Source organism: Chelonia mydas, chromosome 17 (assembly GCF_015237465.2).
Source record: "Chelonia mydas isolate rCheMyd1 chromosome 17, rCheMyd1.pri.v2, whole genome shotgun sequence".
Taxonomy (NCBI): domain Eukaryota; kingdom Metazoa; phylum Chordata; order Testudines; family Cheloniidae; genus Chelonia; species Chelonia mydas.
This window is the reverse complement of record NC_051257.2, coordinates 4,412,134-4,426,723: the sequence shown is the minus strand read 5'-3', so window position 1 is coordinate 4,426,723 and position 14,590 is coordinate 4,412,134. Positions and strand designations below refer to the sequence as shown.

At 45.9% G+C, this 14,590-nt stretch overlaps 2 protein-coding genes across 8 annotated transcripts in view; one reads left to right on the top strand and one right to left on the bottom strand.

The window, feature by feature from the left end:
- C17H17orf97 (chromosome 17 C17orf97 homolog) overlaps positions 1 to 14,590 on the top strand; it is a 30,451-nt gene that overhangs the window by 3,630 nt on the left and 12,231 nt on the right. The gene's annotated exons all lie outside the window — the stretch shown is intronic.
- Positions 1 to 14,590, bottom strand: part of RPH3AL (rabphilin 3A like (without C2 domains)) — a 126,794-nt gene that overhangs the window by 105,322 nt on the left and 6,882 nt on the right. The window contains exon 1 of one of the 7 annotated variants that reach the window (XM_037880619.2): positions 7,248 to 7,388. The exons of 5 other annotated variants lie outside the window; for them this stretch is intronic. The gene's annotated coding sequence lies outside the window, so the exon portion shown is untranslated. Of the gene's footprint in view, positions 1 to 1,462; positions 1,555 to 7,247; positions 7,389 to 14,590 lie in introns of those variants that run through there. One more of the 7 variants, XM_043531320.1, reaches the window with a different exon arrangement.

Genomic DNA, 14,590 nt, shown 5'->3' with positions numbered 1-14,590 from the left:
CGCACGACAAGCTGACAGGAGTTCGGAACAGCCCAACAACAGCAGGAAGTGCCCTCTTAGCTCGCAGGAGAGCCAGGGACATTCAAGCCGATCAAGCAGTCAGATTAGATGAAGTTCCATAATGTCAGAATGCACCATTGTGAGGGGCAGCAGGGCAGGCAGGATTGGCTAAAATGGGCCTGTCTCTCTTCTGTCTGGCCATGCAGCTGGCCTCCATGACGGTAAGTACCTATCAACAATAGTCCCCAGTGCTAGTGCAAGCCGTTAGGACTGGACTGACCATCTCCCTAACATTATGCAGGTGCTTTTGGGTTAGGACACACTCACGCTCCATTTTTCAGTCAGCAGAGAATGAGAGCTGTGCAGCCAGACGCCGAACCAATGAACCTCCATGGAAGCCTTTCAAGTTTGAGTCAATCCCATTAGAAAACCACTGTCAAATTAAACTCCTCAAAGCCCCTCCCACAATGATGACTTGATTTAAGCAGCCCCAATTAAGGTTTTTCTTTCATTTACTTGCAAACCTTCCCATTATAAGCTGAGCCCCTGTGCCCCCTCCCTGCACTCACAGGGTGTGTGTACATGGTTATGAACCTTCATCAGACAACAAGTCACCCCACTCCTTGCATCCATACAGAACGACATGACCAGGATCTCTCTGAACATCAGCTGCAGCTATTCCAGCAGTGGGCTGATTTTTCATTATCGCTCCTCTGAGCCTCATAACAACTCTTCCATGCCTTGCCTGCTGTGAGACAATCACCGTATTAAAAGGGCAGGCCCCATCTCCCACCACCTTACTTGGCAGGCAAAAGTTGGTTTACAGAACACAGCTAGCAGCTGTCTCCAAAGCGATCAAACCAGATAACCATTGTGCCCTCACATCTCCAGAGCAATCCCTCCCGCACGTCAGCAGGGCACAGCACGTGCCACAGCTCGGCTGCTTCAATGTAACTCACAGCCCTGTGCGATACTACTGCATCCTAGCACCGGCTGTCATTTGGGTTACACTTAGAACCAGATACGAGCACGCAGCTACCCTAACGCCTCACGTGTCACGCTGGTTCTGAGAAGTTTCAAATGTAGCTAGGAGGCTGCAGTGCTGGTGCCCTTTGGAAGTTACACGCTTGGAGTAACCCACACTGCCAAGATCTGTAAAACCTAATAACAAGAAGGCTTTACAGACCTCTACTTCCATGCATGATTAACTCCATAAACCAAGCACTCACCTAATTAACTCTACAGGCCTGACTCAGAACCGCAGCACTTCCACAGGAAACAAGATCCTGGTCTTAACAGCAAAACAAGCTGAGGCAGCACGGGCCAGACAAATGTACACCAGACTGGGGGCCTGTGTTTATTTCTGCTTCTGCCACTGGACTGCCGGGCAACCTTGGTTAAGTTACTGCCTTGGTCTGTGCCTCTGTTTCCCCATCTGTAAAACAGAGATAATGATACTCACCTTCCTCTGCACATTGCTTTGAGATCTATGGATGGTAAGCACTAAATATGAAGAATAGCATATGATTGTTCTGGCTCCTCCATCCACGGAAGCTGTGCAACATGAACAAGAATTATTTTATTTTAAATTCAGTTTTACAAATACTTCCACAAAGAAGGGAGGGGTGGGAATCCAGAGTCAAAATGTACAGCTAGGGCTGGCTCAGAAACTTGCCAGCCACCATGGTCTGAACACCAAGAGCCGGTTTGTACAACTGGCCTCAACTGTACACTAAAAAGAGTAGAGATATTAAGTGAACCTGACACAGCATGATAAAAGCAGGCCTCTTTGCCATCACTCATCTCCGAGCTAGCAGCTTTGCAAAGAACTCCCAACCCCAGGCTGTGAAAACAAACCCACAGTACTATGTCTCGGTTCCCTCAGACCTGCTGCATTGGTAGAGGCGGTGCATTTATATAGGCAATACCCAAGTGGGTGGCCAAGCATATCAGGCTGAAGATAAGTGGCACAGGAGGTGCACAGAGGAAATTCTGACAATCATCATCTGCTAGCTTACACGACACTTCATTCCTGATCAGAGATATTTTGCCACTAGGACATTCAAGAGGGTTTTAAATCAAAGGATCTGCGTTGTGCAGGACACCACCTAAGAAATACACAGAGCCCATGGGTTTGGGGTCACAAGAGCTGAGCTTGACCTTTAGCTCTGAGTTGAGATGGGTCCAGACTGCAGAGATCAGATGCAAACTTCCCTAAACTTTGGACAAGTTTGGATCTGGGAGAGGAGAGGGGCGCATGTGGGTTGGTTTGTCCCACTGCAGTTACTGGCCAGCTATGACGTTTGGGTTGCACAGCAAATACATGCAAAGTTCAGAGGATCTTTGAATCCAGGGGCTGAGTTGGGTCCAGCTCTAATTCCAAGCTCAAAATGAACCCAAGAACATCAAACAAAACTGAGCTAAATGCACTGGGATTTGCCAGACCCAGGTGAGTTGGATGGAAAAAGGTTGGTACCACTCCACACTGAAGACTGGATTTGACAACCCAGCATCCTCTGTCCCAGCTGGAGGATAAAGAGCTGCAATGCAGCACCTGGGACACACCACATATCATGAGCGGGTTCAATTCTAGCATGTCCCTTTACCAGAGCTGCCACAGGGAGCCACCTGGATCACCCATTGCTAGGTGGGTGGGATTCTATTTTCATTATCAAATGATTTACTACTGGACTTCCACACACAGAGAAGTACCAAGAATTCCAAGGTGTCTAGTCCCCTATTGATACCCAGATTATCTGAATATTAATGGAGACCTGGATTGTTCTTTAGTAATCTAACTGCTCAGAACCAAATGCCCAAAATGGATTCAATCTGATGATGTGAGGCGCCACCTAACAGACACACAATTCATGCTACTCTCTGGCTACACAGCATTGGTGTTCGTTTTTCCACATGATCCCTGCAGCATCTGTTATCCTGGGGCTGATTCACACTTCAAAATAAAGAGTTTCACATGTCCAACAGGAAGCAGAAACACCCATGATGTCAAATGGAGCCCAGGGTCACTCTCTTTGAGAGTGTCAGGGGTTTCACTCTCTACAGCATGCCAACAGGGTCAAAGCCATTGATTGATGTCCTCATACTGAGCATGACTTTCCAAGGAGAGGGGCAAAATCACACACAAGGATCTCATCGGAGCCAAGGAGCAATGAGCTCCACTGGGAAAGCAGTAGACACGTCCATACGGCTTTTCTGTTAGTACCAACAAGGTCACGCTGTAAAGAACATTCCATTAGCCAAACAGAAGGGTCCTTACAGGACATCCCTGGGGTTCAAGGAGAAGGAGAGTTGCTGCGATGTTCTACCCTACCCAGGACTTGTCCCTACTAAGCTCACCTCTCAGACCTTGGCCCTGCTTCACTGTGGCCAGGTGTATTCGTGCTAAGTAAATCATTCACAAATGCATCACGCTCTGCTCTTCCCAGTCACATGTCCGGTGAACAGGCTTCTCTGGGAAAGGCTCAGGAGATGCCAATTAGCCTATAAACTTCCAGTTAGATACCTGTCCCTGTTTTGATATGTTAATGAATCCAAGGGTCTCTTGGGTTGTGGAAGGTCAGCAGAACCCACTGACCAGGCTGCAGACTAGCTTCGAGTTTCTGAGAAAGAGTTGGACCAGTGCAGGAGTGTGCACAATAGGCTGGCCTTGTCCAGAAATCTGCTGGCTGGGAGCGCTCGCGGGGTCTTTATTTCACCTGGAGCCTTGTCTAAACCAGGAAGAGCATGTCCATTACTGACAGCAGGCCCGCATGAACCAGCACCTAGTAGTTTAACTTCAAGCCCAGCCAAGGATGAACCATCTCGAGCACCTTTCAGAACCCTAGGGTTTGTAATTAGACCTCACAACACCACTTGGCTGTTAGGTCTTTGATGAGACATGGGCAATTTGGGGAATGAATTACTGATTTGGATTATTTCTACTCTACATGAGAACCTTGGGGCTCCCTTGGTGATCTTTCAAAAATGCACTAAACCAACAGATCCATCAGTTACCCTGAGACCCCAGCAACAACATTTAATTCTCACACACATGGCTACACATCACCCATCACCCCCCTCTTTATGGGCAAGAGCTTTGCAGCATGCGCTGATGGAGAAACGTGGGCTATCCTGGACTAAAGTCTGTGGCTGAGTGCAGTGCAAGCTATTGCTCCACACATTTAAAAGCTGCCCATCACTACAGTTTCTGGGAACCCTTTGCAAGGCTCCACTGGCTCTAAGGCTATCTCTACACTTCACTATAAACCTGGGTCTGTGGGACCCAGGCTTGTGGACTCAGGGTATGTCTAGGCTGCAATAAAAGTCCCACAGCACAGTTGCGGCTGGCCTAGGTTAGCTGACTCAGTCTCGCAGGGCTCAGGCTGTGGGGCTATACAATTGGAGAGTAGATGTTTGGGATCAGGCTGGAGCCCAGGCTTTAAGACCCACCCCTCTCGCGGGGAGATTTTTATTGCAGTGCAGATGTACCCCCAGTGTTTCCAACCCCATGTTTGAGCATCCACACTGCATCATAAATCTGGGTTTACAATTGCTAGACCTGGGTCTCACAGCCATACTGCCCTATGCAGACCTTCTGACTTGGGTCTGTGGCTTGAGTTGCATCCACACTGCAAAATGACAGGGCTTGGACCTGAGTAACCACAAGACTCAGGCTCTGACCCAGGCCCCCACAGGGTCCTAGAACCTGGATACTTGCTGACCCGACTCAGACCGATTTGTGTGTGGACAGAAGTGGGCCTTAGACCCGAGTCAGAGTTCGGGCTCAGTGTGCAGTGCAGATGTGCCCTAAATGGCTCCTCCATGATACACACCCATCCATAGAGTGTTAAAACGGCTCAGATGACTGGGCACAAGAGCCCTGGGGAACATGCCACATTCGCCAACATTAAGACTACCGGTGCCATTTTTGACCCCTTACTTATTATTTTTCATGCAGTTGTTCCAAATCCTCTCACTTGTGTTCAGTTAATTTAATTAAGCTAAGATCCATCTAAGCAGCCAGAAAACAAGCTCAACCTGATGCAATTCACCTTGCAGCATTACTGGAACATTTTCAGTAATGTTTTAATTAGTCACAGGTCTTGGTCACTTGAGCATCATGCTGTATACTGCAGCCCCCCTTAAGTAACCAGCGGGGGAACACATCAGACTCCAAAACCAAATAAGAGTCCTCTGAATTTTAGAAAGTCAGCATGCTCTGCCCCCATGCAAAGCGTGTCAGTTGAATGGGACCAGGAATGGAAACAAGTATCTCTCAAAGACACAAAAGGGTTGCATGAAATACTGCTGGGGGCAGAGGATGAATTCATACGGAAAGGGGTTGAAGCTTTATATAGCAAATATACAAACCCATTAATGGGGATCAGCCATCACACCTGGCCTACTTTAAATTAATTCTGAATAAGCTATGGAGGAAAATAGCTGTAGGACTGATGAAGTGATCACAGCCAAGTTGATCACAGGCTGATCTGCTTTTTGGGTCCTGTTTCTTCCTTTTGGAACTGAGGACTATTTGTTTCTTTAACACAAGGATCTGGAAATCTCACTACAGGCCAGTTCCACACTTGGTGATCATTACGCCCAAGCTGCCAAGTTCACATAGACACGGTAAAAGAGCTTTGCTAAGTAACCAATCTGCTTGGCTTTGATGTGACTCGCAGTTTACAAGCCTAGAGCATGTGATGTGAATGGTAAAAGTCTAATTAATAAACATTTAAACTCCAGGAGTCCAAGGCAGAAGTCAAAAATGTGCATGCAACTGCAGATGCTATGACCGTGCATGCAGATGAGGTGTTTGCACACACTGAAACAAATAATTAAATTGTTCTTTTGGCCTGCAAATATCCAGTTCGTGTTCAACCATGATAGCTGTCAGTGCAAATTAACTACACACATTTTACATGGGATCTTAGCCTCCCAGGCCAGATCCACAAGTAGTGTAAATCATCATTGCTCCATTATGGAGCAACGACAGCCTACGACAGCTGAGGGACCTGCCTGGCTGAGTTTTGGAAGTCAGGACCTTACAGTGTAATGTACATGCAGCAGGCTCTGCTTCTGCTCTAGGATTTCCCTGCTATGCTCTCACTGAAATGCTATATTATCAGCAGCCCTGAGGATGGAGGGAAGTGGACAGACTAAGATAACTAGTTAGTTTTAAACATTCAAAGTCTGTAGCTGATAGTGAAATTCCCAGCTTTGGCTAGAACTTTTCATTCGACAATAGGTAACATGACCTTTCAAGCTCCGGTCGCCTGCTTTGGTGAACTACAGAGCCAAGAAACTCTACTCTTCATGTCAAGAGAAGCTGGAAGAAGAAGCCTGGATGATGGCGCTGATCAAGGACCCAATCCTGTAAGTCATGCTCCTGGGAGAAGATCTTACTCACACAGGCAACTTCAACAAAGCCACTCTAGTGGCTGCAGGCTCCGGGCCTGAGCCATATGAACACACACAAAACAACATATACAAGATCCATCAGAAGTTCCATTTTTCCTTCTTTCAGGGGTCGATCCTACGTCTCCAGTTCAGCAAAAAGACTTGAGCACGAGACCCATTGGAGTTAATGACGCGTTTAAAGTTAAGAACACGCTCAAGGGCTCTGCTGGATCAGGGCCAGAGTGCTCAGCTCCCTGCAGCACCAAGCTCTGCTGCACTGCTTTGGATTTTATTGTTGGTGACAGATCTTTGCTTCTTTACATTTTGAACAAATATGGGACAAAGAATAATAAATCACTCGGGAAAATCCGTGGAGCAACATGGAAGTTGTGAGCAGCTCCAGACTTCTCCCTCTGCTACTGCATTTCCTACCACACGCTTCGCAGACCATCTCTGCTTGTTTTGCTCCATTACAAACTCTCACGCTCACATGGGAGGCATGGCCAAGGGATCAAAACCCACCAGGAAATGAGCTACTCCAGTGTGCAGCTCTATCCCACTGTCAGCAGGGCTTTGAAGGGGTCCGTGCTATTTCACTGTGCACAGCAGTATGCTTCCCATTAACACTACCACTAGTAACAGGGCTACACTGTGTGTTTTTCTGTGTAGAAGGAACATGCTCAGGTATTCAGGGGAGCCAACAGGAAACAACAGGCCTTTCGGAAGAGCCCACGGGGAAACAACAAAGAGCAAAGCAGGGTGTTTGGAATTCTAACTAAGATCTTCTTTCTGCACACACAAGTAAAGAGTGGCCAACTCAGAATGAGAAGACCCACGGTGAGACTCACCATGCCCACCGAGATGGTCACACGGCTCCTTAGCTGCCAGCTCCCGCAGGCAGGGACAGCGTCCTCATCTGTCGGAGGAGGCAGCTGTTGTGTACTCCCGGGCAACATGAGGTGCATTCTAGACAACTTGCATTACTCAGCCCTTAAATAAATATGTGGCAGCAATCAGTGAACTGTACAGCTGGAGCTAAACAAAGGCCTGGATTTGCAGCTACGGTGGAGCTGGACTACGGATACTAATCAGGAGTCATTAAGGTCTTGTCTACATACAGCAGTTGTACCGCCTTAACTATACCAGGTTTCAGAGTTACAGCCGTGTAAGTCTGTATTCGCAAAAAGAAAAGGAGTACTTGTGGCACCTTAGAGACTAACCAATTTATTTGAGCATAAGCTTTCGTGAGCTGTAGCCCACGAAAGCTTATGCTCAAATAAATTGGTTAGTCTCTAAGGTGCCACAAAAAGAAAAGGAGGACTTGTGGCACCTTAGAGACTAACCAACTCATTTGAGCATGAGCTTTCGTGAGCTACAGCTCACTTCATCGGATGCATACTGTGGAAATTGCAGAAGACATTATATACACAGACACCATGAAACAATACCTCCTCCCACCCCACTCTCCTGCTGGTAATAGCTTATCTAAAGTGATCATCAAGTTGGGCCATTGTGCTGGAAATGGCCCAACTTGATGATCACTTTAGATAAGCTATTACCAGCAGGAGAGTGGGGTGGGAGGAGGTATTGTTTCATGGTGTCTGTGTATATAATGTCTTCTGCAATTTCCACAGTATGCATCCGATGAAGTGAGCTGTAGCTCACGAAAGCTCATGCTCAAATGAGTTGGTTAGTCTCTAAGGTGCCACAAGTCCTCCTTTTCTTTTTGCGAATACAGACTAACACGGCTGTTACTCTGAAACCTGTCATTAAGGTGCCACAAGTACTCCTTTTCTTTTAACTACACCAGTACACTGAAACCAGTACAAACCCCTCCTCCCCAACCCCAAGCATAGGCGCAAGTGCACTGCTATCGAGGTGCTGATCTCAAAGCTAGTAAAGGAATCGCTTTACCCCGCTAAAGCACCTTTACACTGGTATAACCGCATCTACACTGGTATAACGATATCCATTAAAAAAAAAAAAAAACCACCCCACTCCTCACTGAAATGGTTATACTGGTACAAGAACTGCGTGTCGAGCAGAAAGCAGAGGGGCATTTCTCTCCAGTGCTCGGCACGGGGAGACCCTCCCTCCCTCGGAGGGAACCCCCTCTCCTCTGATGATTTCATTCATCAGAAGGCAGGCAGTCACACCTGACAATTCTCTAAGAGGCACTGATGGGACCAAAATTACTCTCCCCCTCGCCCCCATGGTCTAATGGCCCACTGTACCCAGTACTGACTGACCGGATCCTATGTATTCTGTTGGTCTCGTCAGCCCTTTATTAGCAGTCCCTGCATCCCATTACTTTGCAGCTCTGTGTCGTCCCGCCAATCACCCAAGGCCAGCCAGCAACCACACAGGGTAAAGGTCCAAGCACACAGCTGAAGATTTAATACGCTGCAGCCCAGGTTTCCAGGTGACCAGAGAAAACACACACAGCACAGACATTTTCGATTGGTCATTTTAAAGATTCTTCCATAACATCAGATACTGATATTAACGAATCAACCACGAACAGAAGGCAGTGGTCAAACAAACACGCAAGGCAAGAGTCTGCTCCGATACAGAGAGCGAGTGAGCTGGCTTGGTTTACATACACTCTGCTTTAATGGGGAGAAGGTTACAGAGAGAAAGAAAGACCCCCCCCTTTGTCTGTCTTGTCCATTTCAACGCTAAGCTCTTTAGGGCAGGGACTGTCTCTCATTACCTGTGTACACAGCACCTAGCACAGTGGGGCCCTGATCTTAGTTGGGATCCCGTGGCACCACTGTAATAAAACAACAGAATGAAACGAGAGCAAAAACCACCCTTTAATAACATTAAGTTACTACAACAGCCAATCATTTCTTAACTGTGCCCTCTACATACTTGCGGATAAAACTTGACAGAGAGCACTCTGTCCTTCTGACAACACATCAAGAAGACCCATGCTAAAATCCAGTCGAGAGTTGGACTCCTCTCCAAGACTGCTGGCCACTCACGGGGCACCAGCACACAACTCTATGGACATCTACCAATGCCCTAATTTCTGCACCTGCCTTGCGGCAGCATAGGACCCAGTCATCAGTGTGGCAAGCTGGACTCAGTGACGGACTCTGCCCTTCGTATCATCACCGGTGCAACCTAATCAATGCCAGCCTCCAACCTTTCGGTCCCAGCGGGCATTGCTCCCGAGGCGATCAGGTGTGAAGCCAGGGCCCCGACTGCATTGCTGCATGCAGGCAACCATCAGTACAGCTTACTTCATGATTTCATCTTAAGGCCACATAAAAAATTAGGGCTATAGTCAAGACGCCCCTTTTCTGAAATAGCTAAGACCCTCAGACAGTACATCAGAGATGACCGTTCTATGGAACAGCAGCAACAGGTGGCACAGGACTATACTTTGGATCCATAGTATATTTCTTGGCAGGCAGACAATGCAGATCTACCCCCCTGCTCGCACACAGCCCCAGCTACCTTCTCCCTGCACCCTGAGCTACCCCCTGCTCACACACAGCCCCTAGCTGCCCCCTGCCCCCATACAGCCCCTAGCTAAACCCTCCCTACATCCTGGGCAGTTTTCAAACTTTTTGAGCTGAACCCCCACCACACACAACCCAGACAGACTGGGTGGTCTGCTGAGGTGATTCAGGGGGTGGAGGTGGCACTGCCTTCCTGGACACTGCTGTGAAGAGCTGGTCCAAAACGCACTGGCCCCTGCCCCCCCCAAAATAGAAGTCAAACTATCTCTATGCCCGAGGGCCCACCACCGGGCCTGGTCCTGAGTCCCCGCCCACCACTGGACCCTGGAGTTTTTACAGCATGTTGAGGGGGGCCTCAGAAAGAAAAAGGTTGAGAAACCCTGATCTAGAAGTTAAATAAAGCATGAGGAGTCAGGATGACCCATAAGTTCTAGTTCCAGCTCTGGGAGATCTAGATTTTAAAGCAGGGGACTGCTACTCAGGACTCCTGGGTTCTATTTCCAACTCAGCTGCTGCCGTCCTGCGTGACTCTGCACAGGTCATTTTTGTATCTCTGTCAAATAGCCACTGGTAGGCTGTGAGAACTCAGTTACATTTGTAAAATACTTGGAAATCCTTGGATAACAAGAAAAAAATATTTCAACCAGCAAATTAGCCACTGAACAACAGAGGGCCCCATTCTAAAAAACAGAATTCTTCCCATGCAGGAGCAGTTGGAGTTTTCAAAGTGCAGTTACTACACAGATGAAAGCACAGAGGAGATTTGCCTCCTGTCCTGGATTGTTGGCAACAGAGTAAAAGAATATTTGGATCCCACTGATACTATAAAAGGACTGGCCTACAGCTTTTCCACGTCAATAGGAGCCCTTGCCTGTGTGAAGGGCTGTAAACCAGGTAAAGTTTCATGCCCAAAGTACGTGTACATGACAGGCCAATATTAACTCAGCTGGTCTGTTTCACAGGTCTGCAAAAGCTGAGAATGGTTCCTTTTATATTATCTATTTCTGTTGCTTTGTCTCCACTCCCTAGCAGGTCATTGCAACACACACACTTCGCTTTACAATTCAAAAGCGCCAAACAAACATGAATTAGTGCTCAGAAGGGTGCAGTGACTTGCCCAAGGTCACACAGGGAGTCAGTGGCACCAGAGAACTCAGAAGGAATTGTTATAACACATATAATAACGGGAGACAATTAATTCTCCCTGATTTACACTGATCATCAACCAAAGGACAAACTGGGAACTTTCTACAAAGCATGAGGGTCAGAACTGGTGAATGCTGCTATAAGCCACAGTCATTCTGAACTTCCATTCCCCTTCCTAATGTGATCCATCCCTTCTAAGCTAATTGCTTTATAGCACATAAACAGCCCTTTTACAAAAATGTTACTCTGATCCTTTCAGCTGTCAGCCAGTCAGTTTTTACTCTTCCCGAGAACTGTGTTTTGTTTTTTTTCATAAAGAGATAGATTCTTTCAGGTTAGCGACTGAACTAACTCATCCTGCCCACCGGAAAATGTAATAACGCCAAAACAATTTTTAAAAAAGCAATTAGGTTTCCTGGCCAACAAATCTCCCGTTTCACCACCTGAAAAAACCAACTCCCCACTCTGATCCACTGTTTTCTTTACATGTGTTTCAGTTCCAGCTATCGTAGTCTTCATGTTCCCCTCCATAATCTGGATTGGTCTCTAGTGGCATTTTAAACATTTCATAGGGTGATTTTCTATGGGCTCAGTTTGATAACACTAAGTCCAGCTCCCACACTTTTGCAGTACAGAAGTCAGACCTATTTTGGTATGAATTAGACCCTTAGGAGAAATCCAAAAGTGACTTCTCTGCATGGCTGTATCTAAAGCTGAGAAGTACATTGACGTCCTGCATTAAGAAAGGGTGAAATTCTGCCCGTTGGATCACACTTTGGCCCACTGCATTGCGATGCTCAGTAAACACACTAATACATCAGATCACAACCACAATTCAAATACCAGGACATCAACTGGGATGCCATTTAGCAAGCATCCAGTTCTGCAAGGCTGCATTTCACTACCCTACCAGCCGCCGTCTACAGGACAGATACAAGAACTGCTCAAATGTGTCATATGCCCTGTACTGCGAGCAGAGATTCTCTTGGATCTCATTTGTTCAGAACCCTTGTTTTTAGAGCAGTAAGACCTGCAGCTCCTGTGAAGGACCAAATGGTCATAGCAACAACCATGAAGTCTGATTTGGCTACTACAATATATTAAAGGGCTGATCCCCATCCCATTAAAGCCACGGGGAATTTTGCCACTGACTTCAGCTACCACAGGAACCCTAATGCAGCAGATCTAACTAAGGCAATGAGAGACTGTGCTGTTGTTGCTGAGTAATTGGAATGGTTTTTCCTTACTGGTCGCAGAAATACTACTATACTTAGATCTCAGCAAACATCACCATCCACGCACCAGTTTACATTAAATATTCTACACACTTACTCTGAAACTTGCTTAAAATAGTTGGGCCTTCGCCCAAGTCACTGATTAGATGGACTAATAAAACATCCACACACACATACATGGTCTCTGTGAGGAGTCACTTTTCAAAGCCAGATTGTACTTCCACTCTGCGTGGATGAAGGGCCTGCAATTTTTTCTCCCTAGTAGCAACAATTCTAGTGGGCAGAAAAACTAGTAATTTTACGAATGATCAGGATATGGGAATTAATCACAAACCTCCACAGTCAGAGGTGCCGGCCTGTTGCATTCATCAGATTTCATACTGAACTGTAGGTCGTCATGACAACCCTATTTCAAAGAGGACAAGTACATTGCTACCTTTACTTCATTTTACATTAATAATGCAGGCAGCTAAGATTAAAGGAGACAGTGGGAACAGTTAAGCAAATTTAAGGCTTGATCTAGTAATGCTTACTCCCATTAGTCCTCCAACTGATTTGAGTGATTCTACTCATGAGAGCAAGGTTTAAGGAATGGGCCTTTATCTTAAATTGTAGTATTTTAAAATCTTATATTATTAAAAACGTTTATGCCTCCATGTAAAATATACACAACCTGAATATTTATTACATACACATATACCGATAAGCATATTACAAATAGTACTGTTAGATTAGTTACAGTGAAATTACCCTTATATTGATAAAGGAGTGGACCAGTATTAAGGATCCATAATTCCATATTGGCACTGCTCCAGAACAGAAGATTAGAATGAGTTTACAATAAAACTTGGATTTACTGGGATTTGATTTATAACACCTTGGTAAATTTTAACACCCTTTGTTAAATGCATTCACTTAAACCCTGCAAACTCTCTTATAGAACCAACTTTATTTTTCTATCACTGGTATTTTTTTTATTTTCATATTTCATTTTGATTAATATAATCAACATCCATTTATAGAAATGTTAGTTTGTCTTTTAGCTAAACAACCCAACACTCAATGAATACATGGAAAACATGGGATGAGCAGTTGGTTAATTAATCTGGGTTTTACACTGTATCTGCCAGACTATCTTCATATCTGTCTTGGATACCGAGTGGTCAAAAAAATATTACAGCGGTGCATTCTTTCTGTACTCAGCAACATTTTATAGATCTACCCTGGGAAATGAGTATTCAAGAGCACCCATACATGCTGAAACCCTCCGAGGATTAAGAAACATTTATTATCTGTATTATTGCAGTGCATAGAGGCCCACTGAGATCGAGCCCCACTGGGCAGGGCGCTGTATATACTCATACTAAGAGACATTGCCTGCTTCAAAGAGCTTACAGTTTAAACAGGCAAGGAAGATTCAGAGTGAGTGGGAGGGAAACAGAGCTATAGAGAGAAGAAAGGACTTGTCCAAGGTCACCCAGCAATTCAGTGGCAGAGCCTCTCACAGTTTACAATCAAAGGACCTGATTCTGCATGATTCCAGCATCCAGGCTGAAGCCGATCACTGCACCTGCATGAAGCCCTACCGAATGGAACAGGGCCTGAAGTACACAAGACAGACAACAGATGGGGGAAAGGGGTACCATTATTCCCATTTACAAGCAGGAATTCAACAGAAGTATCAAAGGCAGCATGGGAACTGAGCCCATTTCTCCAGAGTCAAAATCCACTACCTTACTCATGAGTCAATCCTATGACATGTACATTTATTATGAGACTGATGAAACCGCAGGCAGAGTACATAAGAACGGCCACACTGGGTCAGACCAAAGGTCCATCTAGCCCAGTATCCTGTCTTCCAACAGTGGCCAATGCCAGGTGCCCCAGAGGGAATGAACAGAACAGGTAATCATCAAGTGACCCCTTTCCCTGTTGCTCATTCCCAGCTTCTGGCTAAGAGAGGCTAGGGATACTATCCCTGCCCATCCTGGCTAAAAGCCATTCATGGACCTATCCTCCATGAATTTATCTAACTCTTTTTTGAACCCTGTTATAGTCTTGGCCTTCACAACATCCTCAGGCAGAGCTCCACAGGTTCATTGTGTGAAGAAATACTTTCTTTTGTTTGTTTTAAACCTGGTGCCTATTAATTTAATTTGGTGACCCCTAGTTCTTGTGTTATGAGAAATAGTAAATAACACTTCCTTATTTACTTTCTCCACACCAGTCATGATTTTACAGACCTCAAACACATCCCCCCTTAATATCGTCTCTTTTCCAAGCTGAAAAGTCCATTTTATTAATCTCTCCTCATATGGAAGCTGTTCCATACCCCTAATC